Below are 20,600 nucleotides of genomic sequence, written 5' to 3'. Positions count from 1 at the left end.
CTCATAACCTTTTTTTATGATTTTACCTTGTTGGCAGATTTTTAACTCCTAAAATTTCTCCATGGGTTGAGGAATCACAAATGCCATTCAAAATGAATGCATGATAAACCTTTTTCTAGCCACCATTTGGGGAGGACATGTTAATTGGTGAGAACTGAGAGTTTTGTTTTGTGTTGTTTTTTTTTTTTTTGAGGTGGAGTTTTACTCTTGTTGCCCAGGCTTGAGTGGAATGGCGCGATCTCGGCTCACCACAACCTCCGCCTCCCGGGTTCAAGTGATTCTCCTGCCTCAGCTCCCAAGTAGCTGGGATTACAGGCATGCGCCACCACACCAGGCTAATTTTGTATTTTTAGGAAAGACGGGGTTTCTCCATGTTGGTCAGTCTGGTCTCGAACTCCTGACTTCAGGTGATCCGCCGGCCTCGGCCTCCCAAAGTGCTGGGATTACGGGTGTGAGCCACTGCGCCCAGCCGAACTGATAGCTTTTAATTGAATAAGGAATGCTACCATTAGATGTCCCTGACTTTCATGTTTATTTTGGGTTAATGTGGAGGTTTAAGAAATATAATTGAAAATAATCAATTCTGCCTCAAGAGGAGTACTCTCTACTTGTTGATACAGAAGGTGTTGAGATCATTTTATTTTAGAGTTGTTTACACTGACTGCCTGTTTCTATCCAGTTTATTTTTCTAAGAATACATTCTTTCCTCTGCTGCTTTCCAACCCTTGACTCTTATGTGTTCCTACAGAGAAACATCTGGTGTTCCGAGAACTTTATTTTTGGTGGCAATGGAATATTTTATAAAACTCTTTTTTTGCGTTGCATCTCCCAAACATAATGTAGTGTAAGTAATAAAGAGTAATTTGCAAATGTATTTAAAATACATGGCTTTGTATGGGCATGGCTATTTTTCATGCAGTCTCTATAACATAGATGAGGCTGTCTCTAGAAGCTCTTATGAAGCTTCAGGCATGATGTCAGTTTTGCTTGTCATTGTATACCTAGCACGGAGTAAACATTGAATGAATGATAAGATGTGTGTAGCTCCTTAAACAGTGACTTGTATATGACTCACAGTACTTTTTTTATTTAGAGATAAATGACACAGCCTGGGCAAGATAGTGAGACCCCATCTCTACAAAATATAAATTAAAAAAAAATTAGCCTGACATGGTGACTACTTGGGAGGCTACTTGGGAGCTACCTGGGAGGCTGAGGCGGGAGGATTGCTTGAGCCTGGGAGATAGAGGTGGCAGTGAGCTATGATTGCACTACTGCACTCTAGCCTGGGCACAGAGTGAGACCCTGTCTCAAAAAAAGAAAAGAAAAGAAAAGAAAAAGACACAAATGTTAGCATTGTCAACATGGTTTTATAATTGGATTTTTATGTATTGAATAAGATAAGTAGTAGATGAAAATCAGTTTTGCATTTGGATGAATACAACACCTTGACAATGGATTAGATGGAATAAATGGAATTAAAGTATAAGAATAAATCATATAATTGAAATATCACATTGTATATTCAAGGTGAAGATGAAGAAATGGAATAAAACTGTCAAATTTGAAACATGAGGATAGTTGATAAAAGAAGTAAACTGCTGTTCAAATACATGTTGTCTTTGCGTGTCACAATTCAAATAACAGCTATACTACATCTATAGAGAATAGTTTTTACTATATATAGCTTCTAAACGAATGTTATAAGCCACAGACTGTGTATTTGCCTATTTATAGATATTTTACTTAGCAATTTCAGTTACTCAGAAGTTTGATGTATCTAACTAGATATAGTCAGATGTGTGCTGTCCAGAACACCATATGCAAATATAAGTATTCTTAAAAAGCAATTGGGAGGAACATTACTGCTGAGAGGAATGGACAGCCAGAGAATATTTTTTAGGGAAGAATTTTTACAAACCCCTTCAGTATCTTTTGAGGAATTTAGGTTGATTTGATGATCATCTAGAGATAGTAGATGAAATTAATGCCACCAAAGACAAATTGCAATTGATTAGAATGGCTGGTGAGTAAATCCCTCCTTGTGCCTGAGGTATAATTGTGAGTGGCAGCTTAGCAGCTTGTAGAGGCAGGTGTCTATTATATGAGAAGCTTTTTATTTCTGTGTCGGGTTATCAGACTGAAGCTGCTTCAAAAGCAGGGTTTGGTGAGAGCTTTTAGAGACATTTCACCATTGAAAATGTTTTCTGTGACTGTTTCCTAGAGGAAGGCCGGTCTAAACCTCAGGCTGTTCTTTTAAAGTGTTTTGAAAAAGTATGTGAAGTCATTGTCATGTTAAGCTTTATGATAATGTGAAGAGGAAAAACACCAAACAACTCTATCTGGCCATGAAACACATCATGTCTTTAAATATTGTGATAAGGCTGTGTTTTGCAGAAAACTCAAATTGTGTTTTCCCTCTGCTCTCACGCCACAACAAGCAACACAGAAGACTTCTGTGGCCAAATGTCTTGGGGTTTTCCCCCACCAACAAGCAGTGAACACCAGCTGGGTGTCCTCTGATTCAGTTCTGACAGTGTCTACTCAGAGATAGTGTCAGATCCCACGGGTTGAGGGCTCAGTCCCACAAGACTGCCCCCCTGTTTTAAACATCGGTCACAAGTCTGGGCTTCTGGAACTTCTGACCTACCAGCTTCAAGTTGGGGTTTCCAGGACCCCTTCTTTGGGTTTGATTAATTTGCTGGAGAGGCTCACAGAACTCAGGGGAGCACTTATATTTACCAGTTGATTATGAAGGTTATCTTAGAGGATACAAATAAACAGCCAGATGAAGAGATACATAGGGCGAGGTCTGCAAGGGTCCCTAGCGCAGGAGCTTGTGTCCCTGTGGAGATGGGGTACACCACCCTCCCAGCATGTGAACGAGTTCTTTTTCACTGTCCTGTCTGCTGCCTCCATGTGCTCAGTGATCTGGAAGCTCTCCAAACTTGTGCTTGAGGGTTTTTATGGAGGTCTTGTTATATAGACATGATTGAATATGGATGGCATAAAAAAGTGGGGCCTGGTGTGATGGCTCACGCTTGTAATCCCTGCACTTTGGGAGGCCAAGGCGGGCAGATCGCTTGAGGTCAGGAGTTCGAGACCAGCCTGGCCAACATGGTGAAACCCTGTCTCTACTAAAAACACAAGAAATTAGCCAGGCATGGTGGTGGGTACCTGCAATCCCAGCTACTTGGGAGGCTGAGGCAGGAGAATCACTTGAACCTGGGAAGCAAGGTTGCAGCGAGCCGAGATTGTACCACTGCACTCCAGCCTAGGCTACAGAGTGAGACTCCGTCTAAAAAAAAAATGTGATTGGACAGAAAGGTTGTGATCTCATACTAGTAGACTGAGTGGGGAAACTCAGCAAGGCCTGTCTGTGTTAGTTCCTTTTTAGCCTCTCTATGCAGCATTTCTTCCTCCAGAGTATAGAGCAGGACCCTCTCTGGAATGAGGATTTTTTTTTGACCCACAGCCAGATTAGAGGACAGGAGAAGGTCGGCGAGAGAGAATCTATTCCCTGAGGCCTCCTCCTGAGACCTAAAGCACCCCAACATTATAGCAAAGGACTGTAACAAGGGGTATGGGAGTTATGAGCCAGGAACCATGGACAAAAACCAATATATGTCTATCACCATAATATCACAGCCTAACACCACCTTTGCTGCTTAGGCATAACTTGCCTCCCTACCTAGATAGTAAATCTCTTGCATATTGGGTTTGTTTCCATCTTGGTTGCTTTTGCAGTGCTAGGCACAAAGTACATGATGGACAAGACTGCTAATCAGGGAGGACCACAAACAGGTGGCACTTGGCTGCATGGTTGATGGTCTTTGAAAAAGTGTGCACATGCTGGATTTTTCCGGACCTTCTTTGTAATGGACCTATTGTTGAGTCTAATAACAGAGCAGTAGTTAAAGGCACAGACTCTGGAGCCAGATTGAAAGTAAATCCTAGCCTTTTCACTTATTACTGTGTGATCCTGGATGAGTTACCTGCCCTCTCCATGCCTCAACTTCCTCATTTGTAAATGAGGATGATAATACCTGCATCTTACGGATGTAAGGTTAAATGAGCTACCACTTGATGAGGCCTTAGAACAGAGCCTGGCACTGTGAACCTAAGTCCGTTGCTTTGCTTGCTGTTCACACTCAAAATGCTTGACTGTAGATTTAAAGCAATGTTAATAGACTTTTTAAAAATTGTGCTTATGATCTGGAAAATATGGCAGTCTTTTCAGGAAAACCTGTATACAAGAATAACAGTCACTATTAGTGTCATCATCTTTAAATATAAAAGACAGTGGTTGATGGGATGCATAAATTTGCATGTATTTAGGCAAAAATGTAGATGTGTGAACACAAATTGGCATGAATTACCTGTAGAGGTTAATGCATGGAAACAAACTACACTGAATTGGTGCAGCCTTATCCTGAGACTCTGAAAGGAGTCACAGAAAATAGGAAATTGCCATCTTATAGACTTAGCATACAGTTTCTTTGCTTTAGTAAACCATGACTTTGTCTTCAATATTATCTTATCCAAACAACCAAATCATTAAGATTAGTTGCACTGCTGTTCTTAAATAAGACAAATTTAAACCCAGAAATGGCTACTTTTTGTATTACATCCAATATAGTGAATGCACATTGTCTTATGGGTACAAGAAAATCACTTCTTCAAATATATTCGTGGAAATTATAGGGAAGATTTTACTTATTGTATAGGTAATTTGTTTGGTCAGATATCCAAATTGGTGTGAAGCGGCAAAAGTCTACATGAAACTTTGCCCTATCAGTTACTCAAGTGAGCACTTCACAAATGAAAGAAGGCAGAGTGGGTGTTGAATTGGTAGAATAGAGTTTGTTATTGTTATATTTAAATCAAAACAGGTAGAAACCCAGGTTCTTGGTTCTAGTCTTGGCTTCGCTACTAATAGAAGGATCTGGAGTAACTTTAACACCTGTGGAAACTAGTGTCCGTTTGTACATCAAGGAGATTAGACCAGATCAATTCTCATATTCAGTGATTCTGAATGTAAAGATATGTATAGTAATACTTGTAGGCCAGGTGCCGTGGCTCACATCTGTAATCTCAGCACTTTGGGAGGTGGAGGCAGGAGGATCGCTTGAGCCCATGAATTCAAGACCAATCTGGGCACCAGCATTTTTTGTAGAGAGATATTCCATCTCTACAAACAAAGTTTTTTTAAATGAGCCTGGTGTGGTGGCACACACCTGTAATGCCAGTGCTTTAGGAGGCCAAGGTGGAAGGGTTACTTGAGGCCAGGAGTTTGAGACCAGCTTGGACAACATAGCAAGACCCCGTCTCTTAAAAAAATTTTTTTCTTAATTAGCCAGGTGTGATGCTGTGTGCCTGTGGTCCCAGCTACTCAGGAGGCTAAGGAGGGAGGATCCCTTGAGCCCATGAGTTTGAGGCTACAGTGAGCTATGGTCGCAACACTGCACTCCAGCCTGGTCAAGAAGAGTGAGATCCTGTCTCTAACAACAATATAAACAATAACAAAAAATCCTTGTAAAAATGCATGTAATAGACAATTTAGTTTTGGGTTGTGAAAATGTCTTATAAAGGAAGATATAATATTGAAAAGAATGTAAAATCAGGTTATTAATGTGAAAACTAAGAAAAATTTTTCCAGAGAAGCCTAATATTATATTTTAAATTATGCTGTGTATTATACTTAAAATGTAACACTGGTAGCTTATTTAGTCAGCTGTTATTTATTGAGCAGCTAGTCTAAGGGATGAGGGGATTTGTGAAAACCTTCAATCACCTACTCCCTAAAAGGGGGAAGATGTGGTCCTTGAGCTATATGAGTTTATTAGATGTTAGAAAAATGCTGATCTGATTGTTTTGTTTTGTTTTGTTTTGTTTTTGAGATGGAGTCTCGCTCTGTCGCCCAGGCTGGAGTGCAGTGGCACCACCTTGGCTCATTGCAAGCAAGCCCGCCTCCTGGGTTCACGCCGTTCTCCTGCCTCAGCCTCCCGAGTAGCTGGGACTACAGGTGCCCGCCACCACGCCTGGCTAATTTTTTTGGTATTTTTAGTAGGGACAGGGTTTCACCGTGATAGCCAGGATGGTCTCCATCTCCTGACCTCGTGATCTGCCTGCCTCGGCCTCCCAAAGTGCTGGGATTACAGGTGTGAGCCACCGCACCCAACCGATCGGATTGTTTTAAATCCGTTTCCAAGAAAAAAAAATTTTTTTTGAGGAATGTGAGCAAAATTTTTTATTTGTTCATTTCTTGCATTTGAAGTACTCTTCAGTGACATCCTTGACCTGAGATTCTTTGCCATAGTCCTACAGCACAACTGCACAATTGCAACCAGCCACTTTATGGGGTTTTTCCTTTGTCAGTTTTACAGAAGCCTACCTATTCCCCTAGTCTCCTGTCGTCATCAGCCTTAATTAGGTTGATTTGGTATTCAGCGCAAAGGGCCTGCACCAACTTGATATACACAGGCTCATCGTAGTTGGGTGCAAACACACAAAGATGGGCTCGGTGCTTGTCTAAAGTTGCCAGCTTTGTGAATTCCACGTGCTAGGCCATCCTCATGTAAAGCAGTATTAACATCCATGACACCAGCAGCAGCAGTGCCTTCTTCGGCCATGCCGGTGGTTTACTGGTGATAGGGAATCTTCAGTGCACCCAAGCCTCTGCCTCTGAACTTGGTGGAGGCAGAGAAAGAACCCAAGGAATTTTTGTAATTTCCATTACATGACATCTGGGGCTTTAAAGATTTTTTTTTTCCCCTGCTTTTCTTCCTGGTTAAGAGAGGAGAAATAATAAAAAAATCTCCTTTCTTCCCTTTTACTGTCTAAGAGTAATCATTCCTAAAAGTTTGGAGTGTATTCTTTGAGAAAGAGAGAATATGGGTGTGTGTTCAGGTACCCGTGTATATGTATGTATGCATATGTTTTGCATAAATAATATCATCTATATGAACTGTTCTCTAACCTGCTTTTTTAACTTAACAGAATAATGCCTTCCTTTCCATGTTAATAGATGGGTGTCTACCTCGTTCTTTTTAATTGCTATATTATATTTTATTATATGGATGAATGATAATTTCTTTGCTTAATCCCCTAATGATGGACATTTAGACTGTTTCCAGTTTTTCACTGTAAACAGTGCTCCAGAAAGCATCATTAATATATTCCTGTTATATCCCTGTTAACCATCTCTCCCCTCCGGTCCTCTCTTCTTCTCCTCTTCCCCTCTTCCCCTCTTTGCTTCGCTTCTCTTTTTTTTTTTTTTGGAGACAGAGTCTCGCTCTGTCTCCCAGGCTGGAGTGCAGTGGCGCTATCTCGGCTCACTGCAAGCTCTGCCTCCCGGGTTCGCGCCACTCTCCTGCCTCAGCCTCCTGAGTAGCTGGGGCTACAGGTGCCCCCCACCACACCTGGCTAATTTTTTGTATTTTTAGTAGAGACGGTGTTTCACCGTGTTAGCCAGGATGGTCTCAATCTCCTGACCTCGTGATCTGCCTGCCTCAGCCTCCCAAAGTGCTGGGATTACAGGCATGAGCCACCACGCCCGGCTTTTCTTTTCTTACAGAGTCTCTCCCTGTCACCCAGACTGGAGTGCAGTGAGTGGTGTGGTCATAGCTCACTGTAGCCTCAAACTCCTGGGCTCAAGGGATCCTCCAACCTCAGCCTCCTGAGTAGCTAAGACCACAGGTGCGAGCACACTACTAAGCCTTGCTAATTTTTAAATTTTTTGTAGAGGCAGAATCTTGCCATGTTGCCCAGCCTGGTCTCAAACTCCTGGCCTCAAGCGATCCCCCAACCCCAGCCACCCGCAGTGTTGGGTTTACAGGCATGAGCCACCACACCTGGCCAATTATTTTCTTAATATAAATTATATTTTCTTTTTTTTTTTTTTTTTTTTGAGACGGAGTCTCGCTCTGTCACCCAGGCTGGAGTGCAGTGGCGCTATCTCGGCTCACGGCAAGCTCTGCCTCCCGGGTTCACACCATCTTCCTGCCTCAGCCTCCCAAGTAGCTGGGACTACAGAAGCCTGCCACCACGCCTGGCTAATTTTTTTGTATTTTTAGTAGAGACGGAGTTTCACCATGTTAACCAGCATGGTCTCGATCTCCTGACCTCATGATCTGCCCACCTCGGCCTCCCAAAGTGCTGAGATTACAGGCGTGAGCCACCGTGCCCGGCAAATTATAGTTTCTTAATATAAATTAGGAAAAGACTATGAGCATTTAAATTGTAAATACAAATTGCCAAATTGCTTCTACAAAAATTGTAAATAAAGGTATTTTTGGAAGGCTACAAAAAATTCTTTTAAGAAAAAAGATTTTTGTAATGAGGCACCAAGTGTCCATCAACTGATGAAGAATATGTGATATATTCATACAGTGGAATTTATAAAATGGATTAAAGTGGTGACATGCCATATATAACATTGATGAACTTTTTGTAAACATAACATTAAGTGAAATAAGCCAGTCATAAAGGACCATGTATTGTATGATTCCATTGATGTGAAATGTCCAGAGCAGACATATTCGTGGAGACGGAAAGTAGATTGATGGTTGCCTAGGCTTGGGGGAATTGGGGGAAATGGAGAGTGACTGCTGATGGATATGGCATTTTTTGAGGGGGGTATTGAGAATGTTCTACAGTTGTGGTGATAGCCACATAACTCTGTGAATATGCTAAAAATCACTGAATTGGACACTTTTAGTGGGTAAATTGTATGGTATATAAATTATATCTTAAAGCTGTTTTTTAAAAAAAAATTGAGGCTGGTCACAGTGGCTCACATCTCTAATTCCAGCACTTTGGGAGGCCAAGGCAAGAGGATCACTTGAGCCCAGGATTTCAAGACCAGCCTTTGCAACATGGCAAAACCCCATCTCTACAAAAAATGTGTTTAAAATTAGCTGGACGTGGTGGCGCATACCTGTGGTCCCAGCTACTCAGGAGACTGAGGCAGGAGGCTCCAGTGAGCTGTTTGAGCCACTGCACGCCAGCCTGGGTGACAGAGCCAGACCCTGTCTTCAAAAAAATAAAAAATTAAAGTGGCATGAGGTGAATTGCATCAGACCCCACATATGAATAAATGGATGGTTGGCAAAGTGTTATATAATAAGTACAATTCCTTAGGTGTGTGTACTACTAAAGTGGGTTTGTGATAGCCCATATATTTAGTCATTTATGTTCAATAGTGTTATATTCATTTGAGAAATTATTTTAAGAAATTTAAAATTAAGAAAGGTTTAAAAGTCCTTTAGTAATTAGAGATTTTTCTGGGTGGGTGGATACGGTTGTTTTTAAGTATCCCACACATTTAGTCATTTATGTTCAATAGTGTTGTATTTTTTGAGAAATTATTTTGAGAAATGTAAAATTAAGAAAGATTTAGAAGTCCTTTAGTAATTAGAGATTTTTCTAGTTGGGTGGATAAGGGTTATTTCTAAGTATCTTTTGAGTATTTTTTGTCATATATTTCATTTTTTAGGCATGATTAAAAGTGTATTTGAGGACTCTTAGACACATAAAGTTGAATTCCTCAGATTGAGAGAGAGTTATTGCTTTTTAATTTTGTTAAGATGCTCAGCTGTTGGATAAATAATGCTTTTGTTAAAATCCTGTGGGGCATTCATCCAACAAATGGGGTATAAGAAAGGAATGTGTGTTTGTGTACATGTTCTTCTATCTGTTGGTCCTAAAGAGTGTAAGAAGGTAAATTTGACCAGTGAAATTCATAATTACAGAGTTTTATTTGGTAATCCATTAATAAATCATTTTCTGAAAGCACATGTCTGTGAGTCATTATATTTTTAATCTTCTTTTCCTCTAACCAAATATATAAGGTTTGCGCTTAGATTTGTTTAAATCCCTTCTGGTTTGTTTGAACTGAATCAGCTTGTTCTCAGCTCTTCTTTTACTTATATATGAGGAAGCAGAGATTTGTAATTTTGTATTTATGGAGATCAACAGGAAAAATCAGATACTCACACTCTGAGACTCTGCCAGATGTAATTTACATTTGAACAAGGATTTACAAAAGAACATGGATTAAGTTAAACAATTAGAGCAGTATGCCACAGACTATATATCCTAGGAAAACTATTTGGGTCAGTAGTTTTTGTTTTCAACAGACCCTTGCATTGTGAGTGCCCAGTAAATTGGTTGTAATTAATAATTGTCCCAGTACAAGTCTTTGTTTAGGAATAAGGGAGCTAGCTAAAGTAAGTTCGTGACTGCATTTTGTAGGAAATATGTTAGTTAATCAGTGTGTTTTATGAATGTGAAAATCATTATAATTATTACTTTTAAAACCACCAATAGTGCATTTGTTATCTCTTAACTCTGTTTAGATGACCTCTTAGTTTGTCATTCTTTAGGCTTAAAAACTCGAGTTGGCACTTGTTTTTTTATTACTGTATATGTAGTATAATGACTGTGTAGTGCAGGACATTTAAACTGAAGGCAGTGAACCCCCTGACATTAAAAGTAAAAGTGTGTGTATGCATATACAATTTCTAAGAGTGAGACTTCATGTCTTTGATCAAAATTTCAAAGGCTTCTGAAACTCTAGAAAATTAAGAACTGGTGACAGGTGTATTTTGTGATGTTGTTTAGAAGTATGTTTTTCTTTTCCTTTCCTGTCTCCTCCCCTTTACCCCTTAAGAGACCTGCACTAACAACTAAATACATTTAGAGACCCTGTATGCAGTTAAGGTCTCCAGACAGTCACAGTTGTTTATATTAAAGTGCTGAAATATATCAGCAGCTACTTACTATTTCTCTAGTCACTCAGTAGCCAGAATTAAAATGTTGATGGTGTCTTTAATTCATAGCAGGAAGGCTTTTGTGGTTACTGTAATAAATATTAAACAGAGCCTTCTCCAAAGCCATTGGTCACATGCTTTGTCCCACTAGTAATTAACTTATCAATGAGCTATGCTACACTCTGGCGACTTTTTCCTAAAAGATTTATACTTTTGACAAACCAGGGCACGATAAATTTTTCTATGAAAAGTGCCTTTTTGACCCAGAGGAGACTAATGCAAATTTGTAATGAGCTATGATGTATAGTGGTCGGCGAGTTTTAGTATCTCCTTTGAGATGGTGTACATTCCCTTCTCATCTGATCTTATTTTTCTTTAGATCATGTTGTATATTGTACATTTGACATGTGTATTCGTATTGAATATAATGTAAGAAAGGCAAAAGGCTGTTTATTGTTAGTCAAAAAGTATTTATTAGAGTGTGGATTTTGCTTTCAAAGGGCTTATGCTCACTCACTATTGCATAACCTGTTTATACTATCAGTATAAAAAAGGAAAAAAGATGTTTGGGCCAGGCGAGGTGGCTCACGCTTGTAATCTTAGCACTTTGAGGGGCTGAAACGGCTGGATCATTTGAGGTCAGGAGTTTGAGACCAGCCCAGCCCAGCCAACATGGTGAAACCCCATCTCTACAAAAAATACAAAAATTAGCCAGGCATGGTGGTGGGTGCCTGTAATTCCAGCTACTCAGGAGGCTGACGCAGAGAATCGCTTGAACCTGGAGGCAGAGGTCCCAGTGAGCCGAGATCACGCTGCTGCAGTCCAGCCTGGACGACAGAGTGAGACTTGTCTCAAAAAAAAAAAAAAAAAAAAAAAAGTAAATGGATGATATGTGGTACTGTGTCAAATTTGGGAGCCAAAATGTTTCTCTTCCGTGTTCATGCAGCATAACTTATTTTGCTTTAGAAAAGCTACAGTGTTAAGAGAGTGAGTTGACTTCTGTCATTTTTTCTGAAGTTGGGAGTAATTTGACTCTGTATTTTATTTTCCAAAGAAAACTGTGCTCTTTTAAAACAGAAATTTGTTCATCTACAGAGTCTTCTCCCAAAGTGCCACCACTTTTGGTGCCATGTAAAACCACTCGACTACTCAGTGACAATTAACTTTAGCCTAGGACACTTTGGTAATGAATCTCTTCAAGTCAAGCCTGTTCTGATCCTTCAGTCTGGCTATTTCAGCATCTTTTAGTCTGAGACCAGTCAAGGGAGAGCAAGTAACTCGGTTATGTGATTCATTAAAATAAAAACAAAATAGAATAGAAAAAAGTAGGATAGAGACATTAAAAGTATATTCTCAGTATTAAATGATGTTTCCTGTGCTGAGTTTCTAGTCTCTCCTTGGACAACACAATTTTAATTTTGAAAAAATAAGAAGTTGCAAGAATAGCAGACTTACACATTTTAAAGCTTTGCTGCATTTGCCTTATCAAATATTTGTGGAAAAAATATAATTTATTTTTTGAACTCTTTGAGAGTAGGTGAAATACATCATACAGCCCTTTAGCCCTTAATACTTGGTGTGCTTTCTTTTTTTTTTGAGCAGAGTTTTGCTCTTGTCACACAGGCTGGAGCGCAATGGCACAATCTCGGCTCACTGCAACCTCCACTTCTTAGGTTCAAGTGATTCTCCTGCCTCAGCCTCTTGAGTAGCTGGGATTACAGGCACCCGCCACCATGCCTGGCTAATTTTTTTTTTTGTATTTTTAGTAGAGATAGGGTTTCACCGTGTTGCCCAGGCTGGTCGGCTGGTCTCAAACTCCTGACCTCAGGTGATCCACCCACCTCGGCCTCCCAAAGTGCTGGGATTACAGGCGTGAGCTACCGCGCCCAACTCTTGGTGTATTTTCTAAGACTATTACCAAATTCAGGAAATTTAACAGGCAATGAAGTTTTGAATTTTTGAAGTTAAGAAGGAAGCTGAAAGAAAAAGTAGCTAGCCTTAATTATTATGTATTATCAAATTTTGCTAAAATAAGTTTATTCTCCTTATGTTGATCTTTTAAAAATGGAAGTATTTAAATTTGCTTTATTTAAAAAATTCATTGCATGTATAATAAAGAAGTATATAACTTATATATTTGGTTTCAACAGTTAAGAAAAAAATGTAAGTACCTTGTATCACCACCCAACTTGTACTTTTTTGTCTCTTATATCACTTATTCCCATTTCCACTCCTTCCCATTGTACCTGTGAAAGGAAATGACTATCCTGAATTTTATATTTATTTTCCTTAGTTTTCTTTATAATTTAACAACTTTAATATTATATTTGCCTGGTTTTAATATTTTTGTAAATGGAATGCTACTTTTTGAACTTTTCGTCCCACTTTGTTTGCTCATCTGTTTTTGAAATAGCTTTATTGAGGTATAATTTACATATAATAAAAATTCACCCATTTTAAGTGTACAGTTTCAATGAGCTTTGATAAATGTATATACAGTTGTGCAACCACCTGCACAGTCAACTTTGTTCTTGAGATTCATTTGTCCGTGTTGATGCGCATAGCTGAATTCACTTTTGCTGTTGCATGGTATTCCATTGTATGAATATACTACAGTTCATCCTTTCATTGTTGATGGACATTTGGGTAGTTTCCAGTTTGGGGCTTTTATGAACAGTGCTGCTATGAACATTTGGATTGCTGGATCATAGCATATGTGCATGTTAAACTTTACTATGTGCATGTAAAATTGATTTCCTAAGTAGTTAATATCACTAGTAGTATAAGATAATGACAGTACTTAATATTATCAGAGTTTAAAATTTTTCCTGATGCAGAGCATGTGAAATGATATTTTATTGTGGTTTTAATTTGCATTTCCTGCATAACAATGCAATGGAACATCTTTTCATATATTTATCAGCCATTCATTTGTTTTCTTTTGAAAAGCACCTGCTCTCTTTTTACTCATTTTCTTTTTTTTTTTTTTTTTTTGGCCTTTTAAAATTGATTCCTTGGTGTTACTTATATATTGTGTATATTAATCTTTTGTTATATGCAAAATCTTTTTCCAGTTTGTGGCTTCTGTTTTTGCTTGGTTTTATTTATTTTCTGATTATTAGAAGTTCTGATTTTTAAAATAGTGAAGTTTACTCTTTACTTTTAAGATGGATGCTTTATCGGCTAAATGTGGTGGCTCATACCTGTAATCCCAGCACTTTGGGAGGCTGAGGTGGGAGGATCGCTTTGAGCCTAGGGGTTCAAGATCAGCCTTGGCAACAAAGCAAGACTTCATCCCTATTTTTTTTAAAGGGTTAATGCTGTATGTGTCATGTTTTTAAAAGTTCTTTTCTAAGCTCATACAAATACTCTCTTATACCTTCTAAAAGTCTTAAGCTTTACAATTCACATTTAAATCCTTGAAATTGATTTTTTTAAATGGTATGAAGTAGAGATTAATTTCCCCCCATCAAGATAACCTATTATCCTAGCACTATTTATTGAATAGTCCAGCCTGATCTTTGATACTGGTTCTATCAGACTAGGTTTCCAGATAACTGAGGATCATTTTCAGGGCCGTCTCTTCTGTTTCGGTGTTCCGTTTGTCTGTCTCTGAGGCAGTGCCACACTGCAGTACTGATAACTGTAGGACCAGTTTCTTCATTGTGTTCTGCTATAGGGGTGGCTTGGTCATTCTGCTATAGGGGTGGCTTGGTCATTCTTATAGATGCCATTAAAAACTATTTTGGGATTGCACTGGACACATAGTTCAATGTGAAAAGAAATGGCATCTTTACAGTGTTGGATTTTCTAATTTGAAAACATGGTATATCTGTTTATTTAGTTCTTCTTTAGCAATAAAAATTTTACATAAAAAAGTCTTTAAGGTTTTTGCATCTTTTTTGTTAGATTTGTATCTGGGTACTTAAATTTTTTTTTCTATCACAAGTGGTATTTTAATTTTTTTAATTGAAGTATAATATGATACATGCATTTTTTTCTGTATGTATGCTGAATTTTCAAGTTAAACTCTGGACCTAGATCAAAAAATAACATTAGCAGCTCCCTAGAAACAATCCTCTTGTTTCTTTCCTGTTACTAACATCCCCAAGGGCTGCCACTGTCCTGACTTTTAAAATCATGAGTCAGTTTAGCCTATTTTGGCACCTTACATAAATGGAATCATACAGTATGTGCTCTTCTGTATCTAGCTTCTTTCGTTCAGTGTTATTTTTGTGATCATCTAGTTGTAGTTCTAGATTGTTCATTCTTATTGCTGTATGGTATTCAATTGCATAAATATACCAAAAGTAGTCACTTTTAACATTATTTAAATACTTTTAATTTTTTAAATAGAGACAGGATCTTGCCATGTTGCCCAGACTGGTCTCAAACTGCTGAGCTCAGATGATCCTTCCACCTTGGCCTCCCAAAGTGCTGGAATTACAGATGTGAACCACTGTGCCCAACCTAGAAGTGGTCATTTTAAGTTGCATTCTCTGTTTTCTTGTAGCTTAGAAATGCTGTCGACTTTAGTATATACTTACAGGCAGTAACTTCGTTAAATTCTCATTAATTCTGATATCTTTTTTTGTCTTGGCTTTTCTTTATAGATAGTAATTTTGTTTGCTAATGATAGTTTTTTTTCCCCCATTGGTGTTTATATCTTTCATTTCTTTTGATCAAGAAGAGAAGCAAGCATAGAATAATCAGATGCAAAGATAATGGGTTATATATTTTATAAATAAATAGAAATATTTTCTTTAGATTTTGGAAGTGAAATTGAGCTGGAATTTCTACGTGTTTTTTGTTTCTGTTTTGTTTTATGCCCTGGGCTTCTGCTGCCTCTCTGTGCCTGTGTGGTTTAGACAGGGGAGTTAATTTGGGGAGGAGTGGGACAAGAGGGGCCAGCTACTTTGTCTTTGGCCTCCTGTTCATGTGTGTGCAATTGGAGTTGAATCCTTTTCTGGAGGTCTTGATAAGCTGTCACAATTGGTTAATCTTTTCTTGGTTTATTAGTGCAGCTAGATAACCCGGGGTCGGGGAATGGTAACTTGTGTTCTAGCATATATGCTTGTTATTTAATGGAGTGTAAATGGATTTGGGGCATACTGAACTCAGGAGGGCACTCAGAAATGTGTTCCACTGTCCTGAGTTTTCATCTATAAGAACTTGAGTGTGTATGGATCAATTAACTGGAACTCCTCAGAAAACAGGGTGAAGTTTTGAAAGAAAGTTAAAGTTACATAAAGCATTGAATCACAAATTACTTTGTGATTTCTCAGAGGATGTCAGCGGTAAAGGCGGTAAGGCTCACATGTCACATCTCCATGGGGAATTTTTATACCTACAAATTAAAGCCAAATTGATTACCCTGTATAGATAATAACGTAGAGTTGGAGATGCCACATAAAGAGAAAAATCTTCAGCAAGTGTATAATTATTAGAAAACCATATTCTTCTAGCTCATGATTCTTTTCTGCTTTGTGTTGGGTAGATGCAGAAAAGTTATAAGCATCAACTTAATGTGGTTGAGGCTTTCTGAACTGATCTCCATTTAACCAGTTCACTGCATTAACTGGTGTTCTCAATTCCTTCTATGACATAAGTCAACTGATGCTCATGCTGGGTGGGTTCGCTGACCATGGACATCCCAGTTGCATGCCACGCACTTCCATGCCTCCCCGTTGAGTTGTAAATTACCAAAACCAGTAGTATTTGGCTTTATAGAGTTTAGTTATGATGTAAATTGATATTATATGAACAGAAAAAATGTGCTTTCTGTGGAAGACAGAATCAGTGAAAGTGAATTCTCAAAATGTGCTTCCCAGATCAGCAGCATCAGAGTCCTCTTGAAACCTGTTAAAAATGCAAATTCTCAGCCTCCACTCTAGACCTGTTATATCAGAAACTTGGCTGGGTGCGGTGGTTCACACCTGTAATCCCAGCACTTTGGGAGGCAGAGGCGGGTGGATCACCTGAGGTCAGGAGTTCGAGACCAGGCTGGCCAACATGGTGAAACCCTGTCTCTACTAAAAATACAAAAAAAAAAAAAAAAAAAAAAAAAAAAATCTGTGTTTTACCAAACTTTCCAGGTGGTTCTGAAGCTTACTAACATTGGAGAATCACTTTCTAAAAAATACTGCCATCGAATTAAACACAGGAGAGAGAGGGATTATAAAAATAGAAGAGGTTTCTATACTCAGATTGTTTTTCAGTGACCAGTTCTTTATTCTCCTTAAAGAAACAGACATTGAAAATTCATAATGCATCATGGTGTAGTTTACATAGAAAAACAACCAGAACTCCATTCAGCAGACCATTCTCAAGGAAATGTACTTTGTGTCAGTCTAAAGATTGCAGAATGAACAAACTTTTAAATACTTTAAGTTAATGTAAAAACGTTTAAAGGTATAAGTACCCATTTTTATGATTCTCTGCTTTAATCTACTCTTTTTTTTTGTTTTTTGTTTTTGTTTTTGTTTTTGTTTTTTGAGACAGAGTCTCACTCTATCGGCCAGCCTGGAGTGTAGTGGCACAATCTTGGCTCACTGCAACCTCCATCTCCCAGGCTCAAGCAGTTCTCCTTCCTCAGCCTCCCGAGTAGCTGGGTTTACAGGCGTGTTGACACCACGCCCAGCTAATTTTTGTATTTTTAGTAGAGATGGGGTTTTACCATGTTGGCCAGGCTGGTCTCGAACTCCTGACCTCAGGTTATCTACCTGCCTTGGCCTCGTAAAGTGCTGAGATTACAGGCATGAGCCACTGCGCCCGGCCTAATCTACTCTTTAAACTCATTGTCCAGCTAGCCAAGCCTGTTTATAAGAGAGGAGGACTTTGACTATATTTGATAAATATAATAGCCAAGGCTGATAGGCACCCAGATATGCTGGAAGAGCTGTCAGCCAGTGTCTGTTATGAAATGTATTTCTGTTATGAAATGTATCTCATTTAATACTTGCCGCAACTTTATGAGGTAGGTACCCATTTTGCAGATGGGAGGGAGTAAAATTTGGAAATTATACAGCTAATTCAATGACAACACCAGAATTTAAACCTAGGCAGGCTTCAGATTGTTCTGGTGTGGCAAAGTCTAAATTTCAATGAACAGAAATATATATATATATTTTTGTTGTTGTTGTTCTTGTTGTGTTTTGTTTCTTCAAGACAGGTCTCACTGTGTCACCCAGGTTGGAGTGCAGTGGCATGATCATGGTTCACTGCAATCTGGACTTCCTGGGCTCAAGTAATCCTCCTACCTCAGCCTCCCGAGTAGCTGGGACTATAGGTGTATGCCACCACACCTGGCTAATTTTTGTGTTTTTTTATAGAGATGAGGTTTTGCCATGTTGTCCAGGCTGGTCTTGAACTCTTGGGGCTGAAGCAGTTTCCACCTCAGCCTCCCAAAATGCTCGGATTAGAGGTGTGAGCCACCACACCCAGCAGAAGTATATATGTTGATATAGAATATTTTGCATTGGGTATTCAGAGAACAAGTTAATTTGACAGCTATGGTGAGGCCTTCTAACACTCACCGTAAACTTTCCCATGTCCCAAAGTATCTCTAATAATAACGTTAATAATTAATAGTATATACAACCTATCCTTTTCTGAAGGAAAGTTCAGAACTTTCTTTAGAACATCTACTGTGAATTGGGAGCCAAAAAAAAAAAAAAAAAAAAAGCAAATGTATTGGTATTGCTAGGGTTACCATAGCATAGTACCACAGACTGGGTGCCTTCAACATGGGCACCCATGTTGAAGGGTTGAATATTTTCTCACTACCCTGGAGGCTGGAAGTCCAGATCAAGGTGTGGGCAGGTTTGGTTTCCTCTGAGACTTCTCTCCTTGGCTTGTAGATGACTGTCTTCTCCCTGTGTCTTCTCATTGTCTTCCTTCTCTGTGTGTCTCTGTCTGGATTTCCTTGCTTATAAAGACACCAGTCATAATGCATTAGGTCCCATTGTAATAACATCATTTTAACTTTAACCTTTTTCAAGCTCCTATCTCCAGATGTCGCATTCTGAGGTAATGAGGGTTAAGGCTTCAATATGGAAATTTAGGGTGTGGGGACATGATTCCATTCATAACAATAGCTAAGATGCTTTTAGATATTTAGAGCTTCTCCCAAAGGTTGAGATCTTTGATTTTGATTTGAGATTTGAAAGACCTTGACTTTACTCTTTGATATAATTAGGGCAGAGTTCATAGCACCAGGCTATTTTAAATCCAGGTGACAGCAGCTTCTTAGTGGGTTTTAGGAGGGTAATATATTTGGGTAGCAGAGTGGATTCTACCCTTCAAATACCAGTTAAAGCTTCTTTGATGATTTAGAATTACATATGTTGGGCCAGGTGCAATGGCTCACGCCTGTAATCCCAGCACTTTGGGAGGCCCAGGCAGGCGGATCACCTGAGGTCAGGAGTTCGAGACCAGCCTGACCAACATGGAGAAACCCTGTCTCTACTAAAAATACAAAATTAGCCAGGCATGATGGTGCATGCCTGTAATCCCAGCTACTTGGGAGGCTGAGGCAAGAGAATCACTTGAACCCAGGAGGCAGAGGTTGTGGTGAGCCGAGATCGCGCCATTGCACTCCAGCCTGGGTAACAGAGCCAAATTCTGTCTCACACACACACAAAAAATAATAAAAAATAAATTTACATGTGTTAAGTCCTAACTAATTAAAAAGTTTGTCATAAAAAATTCTAACTACAGGAATTCTTGTTATGGGGGAAAATGTGTAACACTTGAAATACAAATAATCTTCTTTTATATCAAGCTAATTATGCAGCCATTAGTTCAAGCCCTGCCTTCTGCTGTCTTTTACATATAGCTCTCCTGTGAGGTCTCTTCCTGAAAACTCTTCACTGGTCTGCTAAGGGGAACAGGGAATTCTCTCTTAACTCTGCTGCTGCCTCTTGAAAGAAGGAAACAATGACTGGAAAGATAAAATATGCTCTATCTGTGGTTGATTTTTGACCCCTAATTAGGTTTCATCTGTAGGTTCGCTAACAGCGTTTTCCTACCATATGTAAAATTAAACAGTAATGCTTTCTCCATAACTTAATTTGCATGCTCGAATCCCTTGTGGATCAGCAGCATTAGCACACCCTGGGAGCTCATTAGAAATGCAGAAGCTCAGGACCCACCACGGATTTACAGAATCGAAGAATCTGCGCTTAATAGTGTTCCTGAAGCATCCGTATACATATTGAAGTTTAAGAAGCATTGTGCTGATGTACCTTCAAAACAGTGTTCCAAAAGAAGAAGAGGAAGAGGAGGAAAAGGAGGAGGAGGAGGAAAGGAAAGAAGGAAGGAAGGAAGGAACTTCCATATAGAGTAAGTTCCCGATGTTGCCATGGCATTTGTAAACTGTCATGGTGGGTGAGACTATCTTTTTTTTTTTTTTTTTTTTTCAATTTATGAGACGGAGTCTCGCTCTGTCTCCCAGGCTGGAGTGTAGTGGCGCGATCTCGGCTCACTGCAAGCTCCGCCTCCCAGGTTCACGCCATTCTCCTGCCTCAGCCTCCCGAGTAGCTGGCACTATAGGCGCCCGCCACCACGCCCAGCTAATTTTTTGTATTTTTAGTAGAGACGGGGTTTCACCGTGGTCTCGATCTCCTGACCTAGTGATCCACCCACCTCCGCCTCCCAAAGTGCTGGGATTAGAAGCGTGAGCCACTACGCCCGGCCAGGTGAGACTATCTTTTAACCTGCTAATGAATTATAATTAGCATATAATGAGCAGTGAAGATGACCAGGGGTCACTTTCCTTGTCATCTTGGTTTTGGTAGGTTTTAGCCGCTTCTTTACCTCATGCTGTTT

The 20,600-nt window shown here is 39.3% G+C and overlaps 1 protein-coding gene and 1 pseudogene across 14 annotated transcripts in view; one reads left to right on the top strand and one right to left on the bottom strand.

The window, feature by feature from the left end:
* The window catches only part of KIF13A (kinesin family member 13A), a 228,262-nt gene that overhangs the window by 27,673 nt on the left and 179,989 nt on the right, over window positions 1–20,600 (top strand). The gene's annotated exons all lie outside the window — the stretch shown is intronic.
* Window positions 6,259–6,632, bottom strand: LOC129144222 (small ribosomal subunit protein eS12-like; annotated as a pseudogene).

Source organism: Pan troglodytes, chromosome 5 (genome assembly GCF_028858775.2).
Source record: "Pan troglodytes isolate AG18354 chromosome 5, NHGRI_mPanTro3-v2.0_pri, whole genome shotgun sequence".
In the NCBI taxonomy this organism is placed as follows: Eukaryota; Metazoa; Chordata; class Mammalia; order Primates; family Hominidae; genus Pan; species Pan troglodytes.
This window is presented reverse-complemented; position numbering and strand designations above follow the sequence as displayed.